At 46.6% G+C, this 14,788-nt stretch overlaps 1 long non-coding RNA gene and 1 pseudogene across 2 annotated transcripts in view; one reads left to right on the forward strand and one right to left on the reverse strand.

The window, feature by feature from the left end:
* The window catches only part of LOC141423138 (uncharacterized), a 34,288-nt gene extending 23,219 nt beyond the window's left edge, over nt 1–11,069 (forward strand). For both annotated transcript variants that reach the window (XR_012447788.1, XR_012447789.1), the window contains exons 2-3: nt 8,198–8,344; nt 10,607–11,069. This is a non-coding gene — a long non-coding RNA (uncharacterized lncRNA). The remainder of the gene's footprint in view (nt 1–8,197; nt 8,345–10,606) is intronic.
* On the reverse strand, nt 2,586–6,075 carry LOC141423160 (eppin-like; annotated as a pseudogene).
* Nucleotides 11,070–14,788: the final 3,719 nt, after the last annotated feature.

A 14,788-nucleotide genomic window follows, 5' to 3' on the forward strand; every position in this document is an offset into this window, starting at 1 on the left:
AGACCCCTCTGCAGAAGGGATGTTTCACAGCCTGCCTTTTCCCAGGGGCAGTTTGGAGATCAAGAGTATCCTAGTTCTCATCTTTCTGATTTCCCTCTTCTCCTGGCATGTCTATTTTTCTGTTTTATTTTTCTCACTCTTTGGTTTTCTCTTCTCTGCACCTCTGTATGTCTTTGAACTGTACCTGGTTTCTTTCTCTCTCTCTCTCTCTCTCGTTCTTCACATTTCACTTCCCTTCTTTCTTCTCTCTATTTTCTTTGGTTCACCCCTTTTCTTTATTCATTTTCAGAGAGTAAAGAAACTGTCAGGAGTGGGGTTTGTGGAGGAAACAGATTGAACCAAGGTTGTAATCAGTCTTCAGAGTGTCTGGCAAGGTCATGGTCTTTTGAAGCAGGAAAGAATACTAGAGCTGAAAGAGAGCTTCTATCATCAGGTACAATTTAGCACAGGCAATGTAGGAAAGAAATAGTACAGTTTGCTATGGCTTCAGAATCAGCTGTAGCAGTGTGGTCTATTTTCCACCAATTGCCCCTGAATTTTTCCACCAAGGTAAGTCTTGAACTATTGGTAAGAGAGTACAGCAGAGTGCCGGTGGCTCACGCCTGTATCCTAGCTGCTTGGGAGGCTGAGATCAGGAGAATCAAGGTTTGAGGCCAGATGAGGCAAATAGTTTAAGATACCCATCTCCAAAATACAAAGGCAAAATAGCCTGGAGATGTGGCTCAAATGGAGATGCCCTGTTTTGCATGGGCAAAACCCCGAATTCAAACTCCAGTCAGAGAGAGAGAGAAAGAGAAAGAGAGAGAAGACACATGTGGGATTCTGAGCAATGCAAGGGTAGACTGTAGTAGGGATTGCATGTCACACCCACCCCAGTGAACTTGGCTCACCTCTGATTTCACTGTAACTGTTTCAAGAAACAGTTTCAGGACACATTTTATCTTGAATCCATTGTTTAAAATGGAGGTAGAATTTACATCATACAGAATCAACCATTTTTCAGGACTTGGTGGTATGAGCCTATATTCCCAGCACTTGGGAGACTGAGGCTGATATGAGTTCAAGGTCAGCCTGTGCTACCGAGCAAGACCTTGCCTCAAAAAACAAATTAAAAAAATCATCATTTTAAGGTAAATAACTCAGTGATTTTTTAAGACATTCACAGGGGTGTACAATTATACCTCTATTAGTTATAAAACATTTTTATTACTCCAAATGAAAACCCAACACCCATTAGCAGTCACAGCCTGGCCATCCTTAAGCCACTCCAACCCCTGACAACTACTAATCCACTTTCTGTGACTATAGATTCACCTATTCTGTGTTTCATATGAATGGAATCACACAGTGTCCATTTTTGAGCTTCATTCACAGAATAGCTTGTATCGCTGCATTGTTTCTATTTATGGAGGAATAACATCCAGCGCACATGCATAGCCTCCCATGCGAACAGAGTCCCTAGCACCCGGCTGTGGGTTTTTTTCTGATTTCCCAGGGGCTTGCTCAGCTTGTTCATGGAACAGTCAGAAAGAGTGGGGGATTTATGGCCCAGGCTTTTGGTGGAGGATGGGAATCACTGGATCGATACCTCAACATCCCCAGCAAGGGAGACAATGAAGAAAATTTGAAGATGTGTTTTCCATGGCTCATTGTTGATCCCCCCCTCCCTTCTTTCTTTTCTTTTCTTTTATGGCAGTGCTATTTGAACTCAGGGCCTCCTGGTTGTTAGGCACTCTCTGCACTTGAGCAACACCCTCAGCCCTCCTTTGTTTTCTTTAGTTATTTTTCAGGGAGGGTCTTGTGTTTTTGCCTGGGGCTGGCCTCAGACCATGATCCTCCTACCCACAGCCTCCTGTGTAGTTGGGATCACAGGGGGCACTTCACTATACCCAGCCTACTGATTGAGATGGGGCATTACTAATTTTTTGCACAGGCCAACCTCAAAATGCAATCCTCCTGAGCTTTGCCTCCAAAGTAGCTGGACTCTTCTTTTCCTGAATCACTTCGTACTTCTTGGAGATCTCCCGTATAAGCAAACTACTTGTACTCACACCCATTGTCAGTTTCTGAGGCATCCACACTAAGGCATCATTCATGGGTCCTTGCTTTAAGAGTTTTACCAGCTTTTGAAGAAATAGAGGAGGTTAACAATACACCTGAAACTCTCATCTCTCAAGGTTCTGATTGTCTTCACTCCCTTAAATGGTGTCATGGGAAGTTTCAATGATGCCTGATTCTCTGCAAAGTGTAAAATGTCAAACAGTTATGAGTTACACAGACTCCAAGCACAGGACTAAACCAAGTACTTTACTGAGAAAAGCTAGGAGCTACACAGGGATAAACAGGGAGCTTTGGATGTTGGAGGTGAAGGGGTGAGGCACAGATATGGATGGGATCCAAATGGAAGGCATTAGTCATGGAAGGAGGTAGAGATGGAGGAAGGGGAGGAGTGCACTGCTGGGAAGAGACAAGGTCTTGGAGTGCTGACAGTGCAACAATGGAAGCCAACCTGGAACATCCGGCAGGTACACAGAGCTGGGAACAGGAGCCAAGCTTGATGGTCATTCTAGTGTATCCCTCATCCTTCAGGAAAAGGAGCCTGTTGAGAATGAAGGTATAAATGTGGCTGAGCATCCTGGGCTGAGCTTACCTGTGGAGGTAGAAGCTCTGTTTATCCATCACAGGAGGAGATGAAAAGTGGATCTGCTCTTTAAAGGAGAAAAAAATGAGTGAAATTGGATATTGGCAAAGAGGTCTGGGAGGACATTGATGGCTAGGAATGGTTGGCTGATCAAGGTGTCCAGTGCTAGGCTGCACGTTCTGTGATCCTTCTGCAGTTGGTCTCTGAGATCTCACCACGTCTGCGTTCTCCTTTGACTCCTCCCAAGCCCCCTCACTCTTGCTAGCTTTGATTCACCTCTATGTCCCTTTTTAGGGCATCCTCAGTGCCCTAAAAAGCCAGTCTCCCCTCTGCAAGGTGCAGTTTTGCCTCCTGATTGGAGCTTGTTCTGTTAGCAGTAAATCTGTCAAGCTGTCTTGGATTGAGCCAGTCAACACCTAGATGACTTGGTGGGAATGGGAGGCTGGGGCCCCAAGACTCACATCTTTTTCAGCAGGCATTCTGGTTGATGGTTTTGGTTTGGAAGTTGTTGTTTCCCTGGCAGCCACCATAGATGAAGTTGAGACCCCTGAGTGAGTGTCTGCATCTCTAGAGACAGGGTTGTTTGAGATAATACATTTGCTTTTCTTTCTTTCTTTATAACAATACTAGGGATTGAGCCAGGCCTTTGAGCACACAAGGCAAGGGCTGTAGTCCTGACCTACACCCCAGCCTGCAGATGTAAGTAGTTAAAAGGGGTACATTTGGACAGAGAAATTTGAGCAGAGACCCAGGGAGAATGTCATGTGGACATGAAGATGCATCTACAAGTCAAGGAATGCCAAAGATCACAGCACACCTGTAGAAGTGCATAAAGAGGCGTGGAACACATTTCTCCCTCATCCTAAGAAGGAACCATCCCTGCTGACACCTTTGTCTCAGCTTTTTAACCTATAGCACTTCAGGACAATACATGACAGCTGTTATAACCACCAATCTGTGGTACTCTGTTCCAGCAACTCTAGCAAACCCATATTGGTCTAAGTAAATGTTTAGTTCCATGAAGGTGAATCTCACAGGTAAATGAGGAAGTTTTGTTGATTTCAACCTCGTCCTAGCTCACCTCTCTGCCAAGCTCCTTAAGCCTCAGAGAATCACATCTCTGACTGATCCTTCTGCCTCAGGTCCTGACCCCTCTAGTCAATCATTCATGCAGTAGAAGGATCTGAGAGCTAAGCTGACCATGCGACTCTACAGATAAGACCTACCTGGATTTCACAACAAGGTCCTCCCAAGACTCACAGGGCTGTCACCCTCTGGCTTCCTCTGGGGCTCTGACCTCTTCTCCTGCCACAGTAAGCCACACGCTACAGCAACATTCAACACAGCATGCTAGCCACACCTCCATGCCTTGCACTGTAGCAGTCCTGCTCTTCCTTCAAAGTTTTTCTTGCGCACCAACTCCTTTGAGATTCTGGATCCCACAGCGCCACAGGTGCCTGACCCAGGCCTCATCTCTCTGCTTTGCTTCTGTCTTGTGTACATTTATCATTTGCTTTAAGTCTTCAGTTCCTGAGACTGTGAGTCTCCAGAGTGCAGGAATTGTGTCTGAGTTCATCTTGGGCTTCCAACTCCTGGCACAGTATAGGACTTTACGGAATGCTGAGGCAAAATAAAATGTGAATTGGCCTGAACTTAGTAAACCACTGCTTTCAGGGACCAGGAAAAGGTATCATCTCTTCAGTTCTGAAGCTCTCAATTAAGAAAAGCAAATAATTTAACCATATAGGTATCAGATGGCATCTCTCTAAGTACTTCATGAGCACCAATCTATTTGATCCTCAGTATAACTTTTAACACTGGTCCTTTCCTATTGCTGAATTTTGTTGTTCTTAATTTTGTTTTTATTTTGTTTTTTTGAGACAGGATCTTATCCCATAGCCCAATCTGACCTTGAACTTGTGATCCCCCTGCCCCAGCCTCCTGCTTGTTGATCTTACAGGTGTGTGCTACCATGCCAGGCTAACACTGGTCCTTTTATATCTGAGAGGAAACTGAGGTATGCAAGGGAAAGTTGTTAATTTGCTCAAGCGTTTAAAAACACTGGTAAAACTGGAACTCAAATTTGAACTCAGGACAACTGAGTTTAGAATTCCTCTTGTGCGGACATAGGAATGAATGGCTGTCACCCTCTTGCCTGCCTACTCTCCTCCATTGTAAAGTCCTAGGTACTCCCTAAATACCTTTCAAACTATCCCATTCTTGCCCATCCCTCAGCTACATCTCTAGTTGAAGCTACCTGTCCTTTCATCCTGAAGTCCTTTAAGATACTCTGTTCCTTCTATTTCCCTCTCGCACATTGGAGGCAAAGTAGAATCCTGGTTGTGTCACTGCCAGACCTCAATGGATTTCCATAGTTTTTAAGAGATTGAGATGAGACTTTCTTGTCTGACCCAGGCCTGAACTGTTTGATCCTTACCCACCAGGGATCTTCCCTGACCACACTCATGCCCACTCTGCAATCTGGGCTCCCTGGACCCACCCCCGAGCCTCGTGCCTGTGCCTGGTGAGCCCTTCCACCTTCCTTCCCCTCACATTACCCTCCATTCTGACCCCGTCCAGCTTTGCTTTCCCAGGGAAGCCCTTCCCAGTGTCCCTCACCACGGTGAGCAAGTCAAATCAAGTTATGGGTGCTATGGTTTGGATGTGGCTTAAGTGTACCATCCCCAAGGTTCGTGGATTGGTGTCTTGGTCCCCAGAGTAGCAGCACCCTTAAGAGGTAAGAGGTAGATCCTTATGTCAGCTCGGGATGTGCCCTCAGAAGGGATCATGGGTCCCCAGACTCTGTTCTGTATTTCTCTTATAGGACTCAGAAAATCATGAGTGAAAGTAGCCAATAAACCAGCTGATTCAACCCCACTCCTGTAAGCATCACTTGTCTGGGGAAACAGGCCCAGGCATGACCTGATTGGATAAGACCATTGTTAATGTCACACAGTATTAGAGCAGCAATGAACCTAAATCCCAGGTCTCCCAAGTCACGAAGTCTTGATTCAGGGACAATGACAGCTCAGCTGGGCACAAGAGGACTTAGTTATTCAGGGGCTCTGAACCTTACCTTGTTGGAAGTCTAAACATTTTTTTCCACAGCTGAAATTGCAACACTTCTTCTTGTCCTGGCACTGTCTATCCTTCCTACACAGGTCCCTTTCCTTAAATTCACAGTACTCTCGAATTCTGAGTTATCTCCCTAGGGAAGGAGCAGTCCCTTCTCCATGGAAGAAGGGCACCCCTAGACTCAGGGACCCCAGGAAGGTCAAGGTGCATGAAACTCGATGTGCCTGTGTCCTCCCTCATGTGGCCCTGGGGAACACAAAGGGGTCACTGAGGTGTGGCCAAGGGGGAAGAGGTCCCCACCCTGGCTGGACTCGATTCTGTGGTGCATGACGGGCTTCCGGGCACGCACAGCAGGACATTGTTCCGGGCAGCCTGGGGATCCAGGGCGCAGCTTCCTTCCCAGGTGAGCTGAAGACCGCGGGGAATCCCGTGCTGCTCTCCGAGCTGCCTCTCAAGGCCTAAGCGCTCAGGCTACTCAGAGTCCCTCCCTTGCAGGAGAGCCTGGCCTGGTAGGACAACTCAGATTCCTACCCGCCCTGGCCGCAAAGGACTTTGCAGATTTAGAGAAAGCCTTAAGTCTGTAGAAGTGAGCAGCAGAGAATGACTTGTTCTTGCCCAAGGTCACACCGCCATCCCGTGGCTGGCTGAGGTTCTGTTTTACACTTTGCCACTTACTGGCTAAATGGTTTGAAGAAAGTCAGGATCCCTCTCTGGGCACCTCATCCTCCCTTGTTATCTTTAAAACTGTCTCTCTCACCATGAGGATGGAGAGAGCTGGAGGCACCCTCAGGGGCTTGCTGGAGGTCAAGTCCACCTGGCTGTGGACTCTGATCAGGGAAGGAAAGGGTCTTAGGTGGAATCCAATTGAGGATGAGAGGCAGGGATAATGGGGAGGGGTGTGAGAGACCAGAGTACTGGTTCATTCAGAATACTGCCTGCCATTTTCCTCTTTGTTGTTTCCTCCAAAGAAGCCAGCAAGGGGCTGGGAGTGTCTGTAATGACCAGATACCAGGAGTAGGGAGTTGGGAAGTGGAGAGAGGACTTGCCCATCAGGAGCAGCTTCTGGGTGTAGAGGACCCTAAATGTGGACCTGAAAGAAAAGGACCAGAAGCAAGATGAAGCTGGAGAGAGAAAACCAGAGGCAGACTGACAGACAGGACAGGGGAGGGACAAAAGGAGTCAGCACTGTCAGGTGGATGAAGTTCGTTCCTTGTCTCAGATGGACAGATTGAGGCAGGAAAGGGGACAGGCCAGAAGTTCCCTGAACCAGGGCCTAGCTTGAAGGTTTGACTCCTTGCTCTGCTGTTTCCTGGGTGTGCACTGCTGCACTGGTTGCTTTATCTCTGGGAACCTTTGCTTTCTTGTCTGCAAAGTGGGAATGGTACTCGCAAGCTTGAGGATTGACATGAGGGCTAAGTGAAATGGTATGTGGGAAGTGTCTCTTTAGTCTGTTAGTAAACAGCTCCGTTTCTCCCCAGGAGCTTCTGCCTTTCTCAAGGCAAGGGATTTCTTTCCACAGGAAGTTAGAACTCTGTCAGTCATTCTCATGGTCCTTTGCAGCTAATCCAGTTCTCCGCCTCTGTTTTGATTTCACTGAGCCTGGCTTCGCTCTCCCCAGAAAGTGGAGCATGGTGTGTGTCTGTGCGTGCGTCCGTGCATGTGTGTCTGTGTTGGTGAAGGGGCGTGGTTTTGATCTGTGCATGAGTGTGCATGGGGGGTGAGCATGTCTGGAGGGCCATGGTGCTGAGTAGCTGGGGGCGAGCCTACAGGAGTGAGTGAAGGCAGTATTTTGAGTCTGTAACCCCTCACACGTACAATGCCCTTTAGAGTACACGAAGCAGCATAGTACTTGGTGTCCAGTGCACAGATTTTGGAATCAAATTTCTTGCCATTCCAATCTTGCCTCCATCCTGATGGCCTTAGACAAAGTACTTAACCTGTCAGTGCCTCAGTTTCCTCCTCTGTGACATGAGCAAATATTAACAGACCCCTCTCCTATTTTAAGGTCATTGGGAGAATTAGATGAGCGCTTAGAATAACACTTGAACCATAGCAGGAGCTAAGTAAGGGTTCACTGCTAGCTACAACTGCTCATTATAACTACGAGGTAATTTGCTCTTTGGGGAAGAAATAATAGATGTCTGTTTCCATTGCTTTTGCAACAACCCCATGATGTCAGGTGACATTAATTCTATGTGACATTGGCATCTGAAGACTATCAGGATCTGGGAAGTTTCTGACCCTAGGCCATAATGTTAGAAAATGGCAGAGCTGGGACTCAAACTGAGGTCTTATGACTCCAAAGCCATCTGGGAGCAGGAGAGGAGGAATTTGCAGACAATCTTTTCAGGACTCCTGAGAGAAGCTCAGTCAGGCAGCTTAGCTGGTGGGAAACCAGCTGAGGGTAGTGGGAGGTCATGATTTGCATTCCAGCTCCCTGCATATCCTCAGTCTATCTCCTCTACTCCTTTTTCTACCCAGAAAAGGCAGGTACCTGCCCCAGTGTGGACTTTCTCCAGCTTGGCATTTGTGAGGATCAGTGTGAGATGGACAGACAGTGTCCTGGCAAGATGAAATGCTGCCACAATGGCTCTGGAAAAGTGTCCTGTGTTATACCCAACTTCTGAGGTAGGTGGGGGTGGAGAAGGGGTGCACTGATGCCTAGGGGTGAAGGTTCAGAAGGAGAACAATGGCAGACTCACTGGTGCTCTGTCCATTTATTTGCAGCATCTGTCAATGCCATGTACTGTTCTGGGTGCCAGGCATGCTCCATGAATGAACAAATCAGACAGTGGGATCAAAGGTCTAGTGGGTGATAAACAAAATAAACTAGCAAGCAGATTTTGCAGTGTCTTATAAAATGCCACGAGGAACAGAAAACAACAGGGAGATCAAAAGGACCGGGAAGAAGGGGAGACAGGGAATGCTTTTACATGGCACAGAGGGTGAAGACCTCACCAAGAAGGTGGGAAAGGAGAGAAGGAGCCATGGGCATATCTTAGAGAGTGTTACAGGTAGAGGGAGCAGCAGGTATGAAGGCAGGAACATCCCTGGGCACTTCAGGAAGAACTAGATGTCAGGAAACAAGTAAGCAGGAGAGAGTGATAAGAAGAGAGACAGGAGGTAAGTGGGGCTTGGGGCAGATAATTTGGGGCCATATAAGCTATTGTTTTGTCTCAGGGTGTTGTACCTTTGAGACATTTTCAAAGGACCCACAACTGCCATGTGAATAAGCCTTAGGGGGGCAAGGCAGAGGCAGGGATCCTGTGAATGGGCAGGTTCAAGATGATCTGGACAGGATGGAGGCAGGGAAGAGAGGTGACTGGGATTGGAACATGTGGAAGTTGGGTGGGTCAAAGTTTGCTGATTAGCCAGACTGAGAGAAAATGAGCTGGTTTCCCCATTGTGATCAGGCACTGCAGTAAGTCAGGAGCTGCAGGGGAGTAGCTGAAACTGAGGGAAGGGTCGGTGGTTGCAAGGGAAGGAACAATAGCTGAAAAGCTTGATGAGAAGATGGGAAGGTAATTAATTACATGGCTAATGGGAGGCACAAGAGTTGATTTTGTACTTTCACCAAAAGGTTTGTTTTGTGGGACAAATGTGGGAGAGAGTTGCCTTGAGTTCAGTTAATCAGATGTATGTTTGAAGTGGCTTAAACACTTACTCTGCAGCAGGTTAGAAGTACATTCAGCTCCTCCAGTGGCTCTAGTCCTGAAAGGAAAAGATTGTGGATCCTCCCTCCCCCAATCCAAAATTTAAGAAAAAAACAACATGAAGTCATAGAGTAAGTGTAAGGAAGGAAGGAGAAAAATGAAGCAAAGACTTGGTTGAACCATTGGATAGGTCCACTACCATGGATGTACCAGGTGCTAGGAAAGAAGGTGGCCACCATCCTTCCCCAGAATTTCAGTCCAGTGGCTGAGGCCAATGAATGGCTGACACTCCTAGTGCCTTTATTCAGTGCCCACCACTGTGGGAATCAAAAGAGGGAACATCACACAGGCATGGGTCTGGGGAGGTTGGAGCAGGTTCAGTTGGAGAAGACTTCCCAAAGGGTGACCTTGAGCTGGCACAGAGATGAGTGAAAGGTAGGTAGTGTGGTGGAGTGCAGTGAGGAGGCTGTTTCAGGCAGAGGGGCAGAAGGGCAAGAACTTGGAAGTGCCCTTTAGTTGAACTCATGGTTGTGATCTGCTGCCTTGAACAAGATCTCAGGAGAGGAATCTGAAGGTCACAGATAGAATCCACTAGTGCACAGCTAAGAAAACTGAAGCTTGGGGAGGGGGGACATGCACAAGGTCCCATGCTTGCGACTTCAAAGTGTGCTCTTCAGTGGTGAAGAAGGGGCCGTGGTCTCCATAAAACCCATAGCTCTCTTTTGAGATCAACCATCTCTTACCTCCATGGTGGTTTCACCAGAAGGAAGCCTGGACTCAGAAGCCTGAACTCAGAGTTCAGCTGTGACACATAAACTAACCTTTTCATGTACCAAGCTGTAATTATATAGAATGGGGAAAGTAATATCCACTATATCAGCTCATTGCAGCTTACCCTAAGAAATGAAGGTGTGATGGAACTTCCTGGTGGTAGAGAGAGTCCTAGGAGAGCTAGAGAAAGGCTTGTGGCCCCTCAGAGAGCCTACAGTGGTGAGTTGGGACCGTGATATACCCAGGTATGTCTCGGGGGCAATCAAAAACAGAGATATGAGTCTAGAAGCTGATTAAAAACTTGAGCAGAGGCCCAAAAAGGAAGATTTACTGTGGTTTTTTTCTGGGGGGGTGTTGAATGAAATAGGCTGGGGGGGAGGGAGTTGGTCCAGATTTAAGCTGTCTGCTCTAGTGTAAGATGGCACGTATTGTGGTTGATGGTGTTATCCTGATTTTCTTCCTCCAGCTTCAGCCACCACCAGCCTAAGGAGAGGAAAAGGGAAGTTTCTGCCTGGCTGTGCAACTGGTTCCATCCCTGTGGCCCTCCCCACCCTCTGGCCTCTGCATTCCTTCCTGGGCTGAACACACCTTCTCCCCTTTCCAACCAATAAAGTGACTGCTGTCAGCACTGGTGGAGCCATAGCACCTGCATTTATCACTCTGCCCAGTTTTCCCTGACATGGAGGGTGGGCAAGTGAGTGGGAAACCCGGTCATCCAGGCAACAAGTCCAGGACGGGATTAACTCTGAAACAATGAACAGTAATTCAGGCCCATCTCCTGTGTGTGAGCACTTTCCCAGTGAAGCTTGTGCCAATCCTGTGAGGTTGGTCATTACTGTCCAAGGGTAATGGATGCAAAAACAGCCTCAGAGAGGTGATGGAATGCCTCAGAGTCACTCACACACACTGCTGGGGCTCCTGATAACAGCAGCAAGCATGTACCTTGTGTCAGACACAGCACTGGGAGATTTGTTCACAGTAGCTAATAAGGGTCCTAAGTGATAGCCTGGGACTTAGCTACAGCCACACAGAATTTCGGGCTGCTTCTGCCTCTCCTTTTCAACTTCTTTCTGAGACTTCATCTTACAGACTGGATTCTTGCATGTAGAAGCCCTAGTTTCCCCACACATCTCTTCCAAGTTCTCAGGCTGCTGAGCACTTTGAGCAGCCTGGGTCCAATCTACTGTTCAGGGTTGGTCCAAGGTTCATGTGTGGTGTTGCTAAATGTTTTCGTGCAGTGCTTGGCAGAATGAATTATAGTTATGATGCTTGGACAATGGGAATCAGCTGGCTTGGGCTGGAAGAGAGGACCCTGGGTGAGAGTGGAAAGTAAGGTGAGTGCCCAAATGAACTCTCCAGCTTTAATTCTGCCCTTCATCTTGAAGCACAGAGACAGAGGGAGTCTGGGAAGATTATGGGAAGGTCATGGCAAGGGTGTAGAAAGGGCATTTATGGGGTGGGGAATCAAGGATGTCCCTTTATTATTCCCATTCTATTTTTCAAGGGATCTTCTTGCCAAGTTTGGTCCTACAATCCCCATGTTTTCCTCCTCTCCCTCCAGGTAGTAATCATTGGTGTTGCTTAAAGCAAACCGATGACTAGAACCAGGGCTCCTCAGTCCTCTCCTCATGTGACAGGAAAATGTGGTGTAGCCAAGGTAAATACAGGCTTTCATTAAAATTCACTATTGTGTATTAAAAATAGTCTTTAAAATTCTGTTTCTCCCTCAATTCCCTCCTCTTCCCCAGTTTCTGTTGTTCCCTTATCTCCTGTCAAAAGACTCCAGAAATCCTTTGCTGTCCAGTGCAAGCCCTCTAATACCATGCCCCAGGTTTGCAATTCACCTTCCCTCTCCTTCAAAACCTTTATCTTCCAATGGGAAGAGCAGTGATTTATACTAAGGTGTGAATGGTTCTTCTGAATTTCCCAGTGTATTTGTACACATATGTGTGTTTTACAAAGAAAGTCTGGAGATTTTAAACCCAATGCCAACGTTTATGGAATTTTGAGCATAGATGAAGTGATTTTAGGAACACAACAGGGAGAATACATTTGGTGGTGGAGGAACGCATCTTCTCTTCACAAAACAATCTTGATTCCATGGAGAACAGTGCTTTGATTGGGAAATCAGGTGCCTCAGCAGGTGACTTTACATGTTTGTTCATCTGAAAAGTTATTGTCATTGCCTTTGCAGCCTCCATATAAAAATCGCTCACATCTGCGAGTTTTGATGTTGTAATACCAATTTGGGAAGCCAGCTCGGCAAAGACCAACATTCTTAGGAAGGTAGCATGGATATGGGACAGCTGTGAAGAGAGAAAGTGGTTGAAGGAAGCCAAACTATGCCCTTATCAGCCACCCCCATTGCCTGTTTTTCTCTTTTTGTGTGTGTATCTGTGGTGGGGAGGAGGTTCGCATTACAGGGCTTTGAACTCAAGGCTCCAAGCTCCTAGGCGGGTGTTCTACCTCTTGAGCCACACTTCCAGCTCCGGCCTGGGAGGTTTTACTGGTCCTAGGTTACAATGTTGAAACTGCCCACAGCAGCTGTCCTCTCTCCACCCAACTGTAGCCTTACCCATCTTCACTGAAGTTGAAGTTTTAATATAAGTAGCATGATGTACTGTAAATTCCATACTTGGGAACCCAGCCCAAGTGGATTCAAATCCTAGCTCTGCCACTTACTACTGCATGATGTGTAAACAGAACTTCTCCAAGCCTCCATTTCTTCACTTGTCATATCTAAGACCTGAAATGCATCCTCCAGTGCCCTCCAGATCTGATTTTCTACAGTAAGAGAAAGAGGCTTCCACCCTCTGTTTACATAGTCAATTCCAGAACACATACCATAGAGGGGAAGGACAGACTTTGAATCTGAGAACAGGGGTTCAAACTGGACTGGGTAATTTTCTGGGTGAAAATGATCTATATTTGTGTCTTTTAGTTCCTGCATTGTAAACTGGGGGCGGGGGGTTAACATCTACATTGGGAGTTTTTAGGGTGCTTATAAATAACCAGGGGAAAGCACTGACAAATAGAAAATAAGTTGATCAATGGTAGCTCCTCCTAACCACTCCTTCAGTTCATAACCAAGAAGATTTTGAGAACAGGAACGTCAGCATACTCACTTCTGTCGCCCTAGTGCCCAACACAAGCCTCCTCTTTGTTCTCAGTAAATATTTGTTATTGGAAAACCACAGTAACCATGAGCTCCTCTAAGACAGTATGAGCCCTTCTTTTTATTCCCCTCTCATGTTTATATCACATCGTGAATGATTTTATCCTTGAAATTAACTTCACAGTAGCTTGCATGACTTCTAAAACTACCTGGAGAAACAAGGGTCAGGGAGATAAAGTGTCTTATCTATGGCTTTGCTGGGAAACATTGGGACCAAGAAGCAAAGCCAGCAAAGTCCAGCTGCAAGTGTTTGCAGGTTCTCCGTCCCTCTCCATTGATGTGGAATGAAAGGACAGATGGATGGCTGGATGGCGGCTGGCTGAACAATTATTCCTATAGTGGAATTTCAGGCAATATCCTAGGCGGGGAAAGATTCGGTTCAGGCTCTGTCTTACCCGTTTACCTTCAAGGCTGACTCAAATGGTGAAGGATAAAGGCAAAGAGGCAAAATAGCTTGTCCAGGAATGGTGGGGGGAAGGGAGAGGCAGTTTGGAATGGTCCTGATACATCTTTGTCACAGCAGTACCACCCGCTTGACCCTAATGGTGACTTTTTAGGGGCTGTAGTCTCACTTCCTTTTTAGTTTTCTCAGTCCAGATTCTCTGTTACTCCATTCCAAAAAAACCAAAGGAAAAACTCTGACCTTATTTTTCCTTATATAACAGGGTTGATGATAGTGTGTGTTGTGTATGAGTGTGTGTGATAAGTGTGACAGAAGTTGACCTGAGCATTTTATAAGAATCTACTGACAGCTAAGTTATACTGAGAACTTCTGTGTATTGGATTTGACCCATAAGCAGATAAAATCACTAGCCTTATTTTATAGAAGAAGAAACTGAAAGTCATAGAGGCAAACTAGTGTTCCTGGAGTGCAGTTAGTCAGTGGTAGAGCCAGAACCTGACCCCAGGTATGTCTCACACAGGAGAGTCTGTCCTGTTCACGTCCACATTCCTCTTACATACAATAGAGCTTCTGAGAATTGGTTGTACATCAGGATTGTTTGCAAGTCTTGTTAGAACCCAGACTGCATGAGAGGCAACCCAGAGTTTCTGCATAAGAAGCAGAGAGACCAGAAACTCCTACATTGACGCTACTGCTGGGCTCAGGGACAACTTTGAGACACTGCCTATGGAACTATCCGGAGAATTAGGATTCCATTTACACACAAGAATCTGTCGTCTACAGCTCCACGGATGCCGACAGCCATGAGCGCAAGGATGTGCACGAGCATTTAACACTGCTAATGTCTGCAAGGTAAGATTTGACACATTTTTACTTTCTCCCTTCTGCTTCTGCTTATTTACATTACATTTCAGTGCTGGGGGAAAATCCCAGGGTTTCTGAATGCTAGTGAGTGCTCTAGCACTGACCCACACCCCCAGCCTTTTTAAAAGGGGATCTTACTGGATGCTCAAAAACCTTGGAAAACATCTGCCAACTGTCCCTGTCTCCAGCAGATTTTCCTGGACATT

Source organism: Castor canadensis, chromosome 5, assembly GCF_047511655.1.
Source record: "Castor canadensis chromosome 5, mCasCan1.hap1v2, whole genome shotgun sequence".
Taxonomy (NCBI): Eukaryota; Metazoa; Chordata; class Mammalia; order Rodentia; family Castoridae; genus Castor; species Castor canadensis.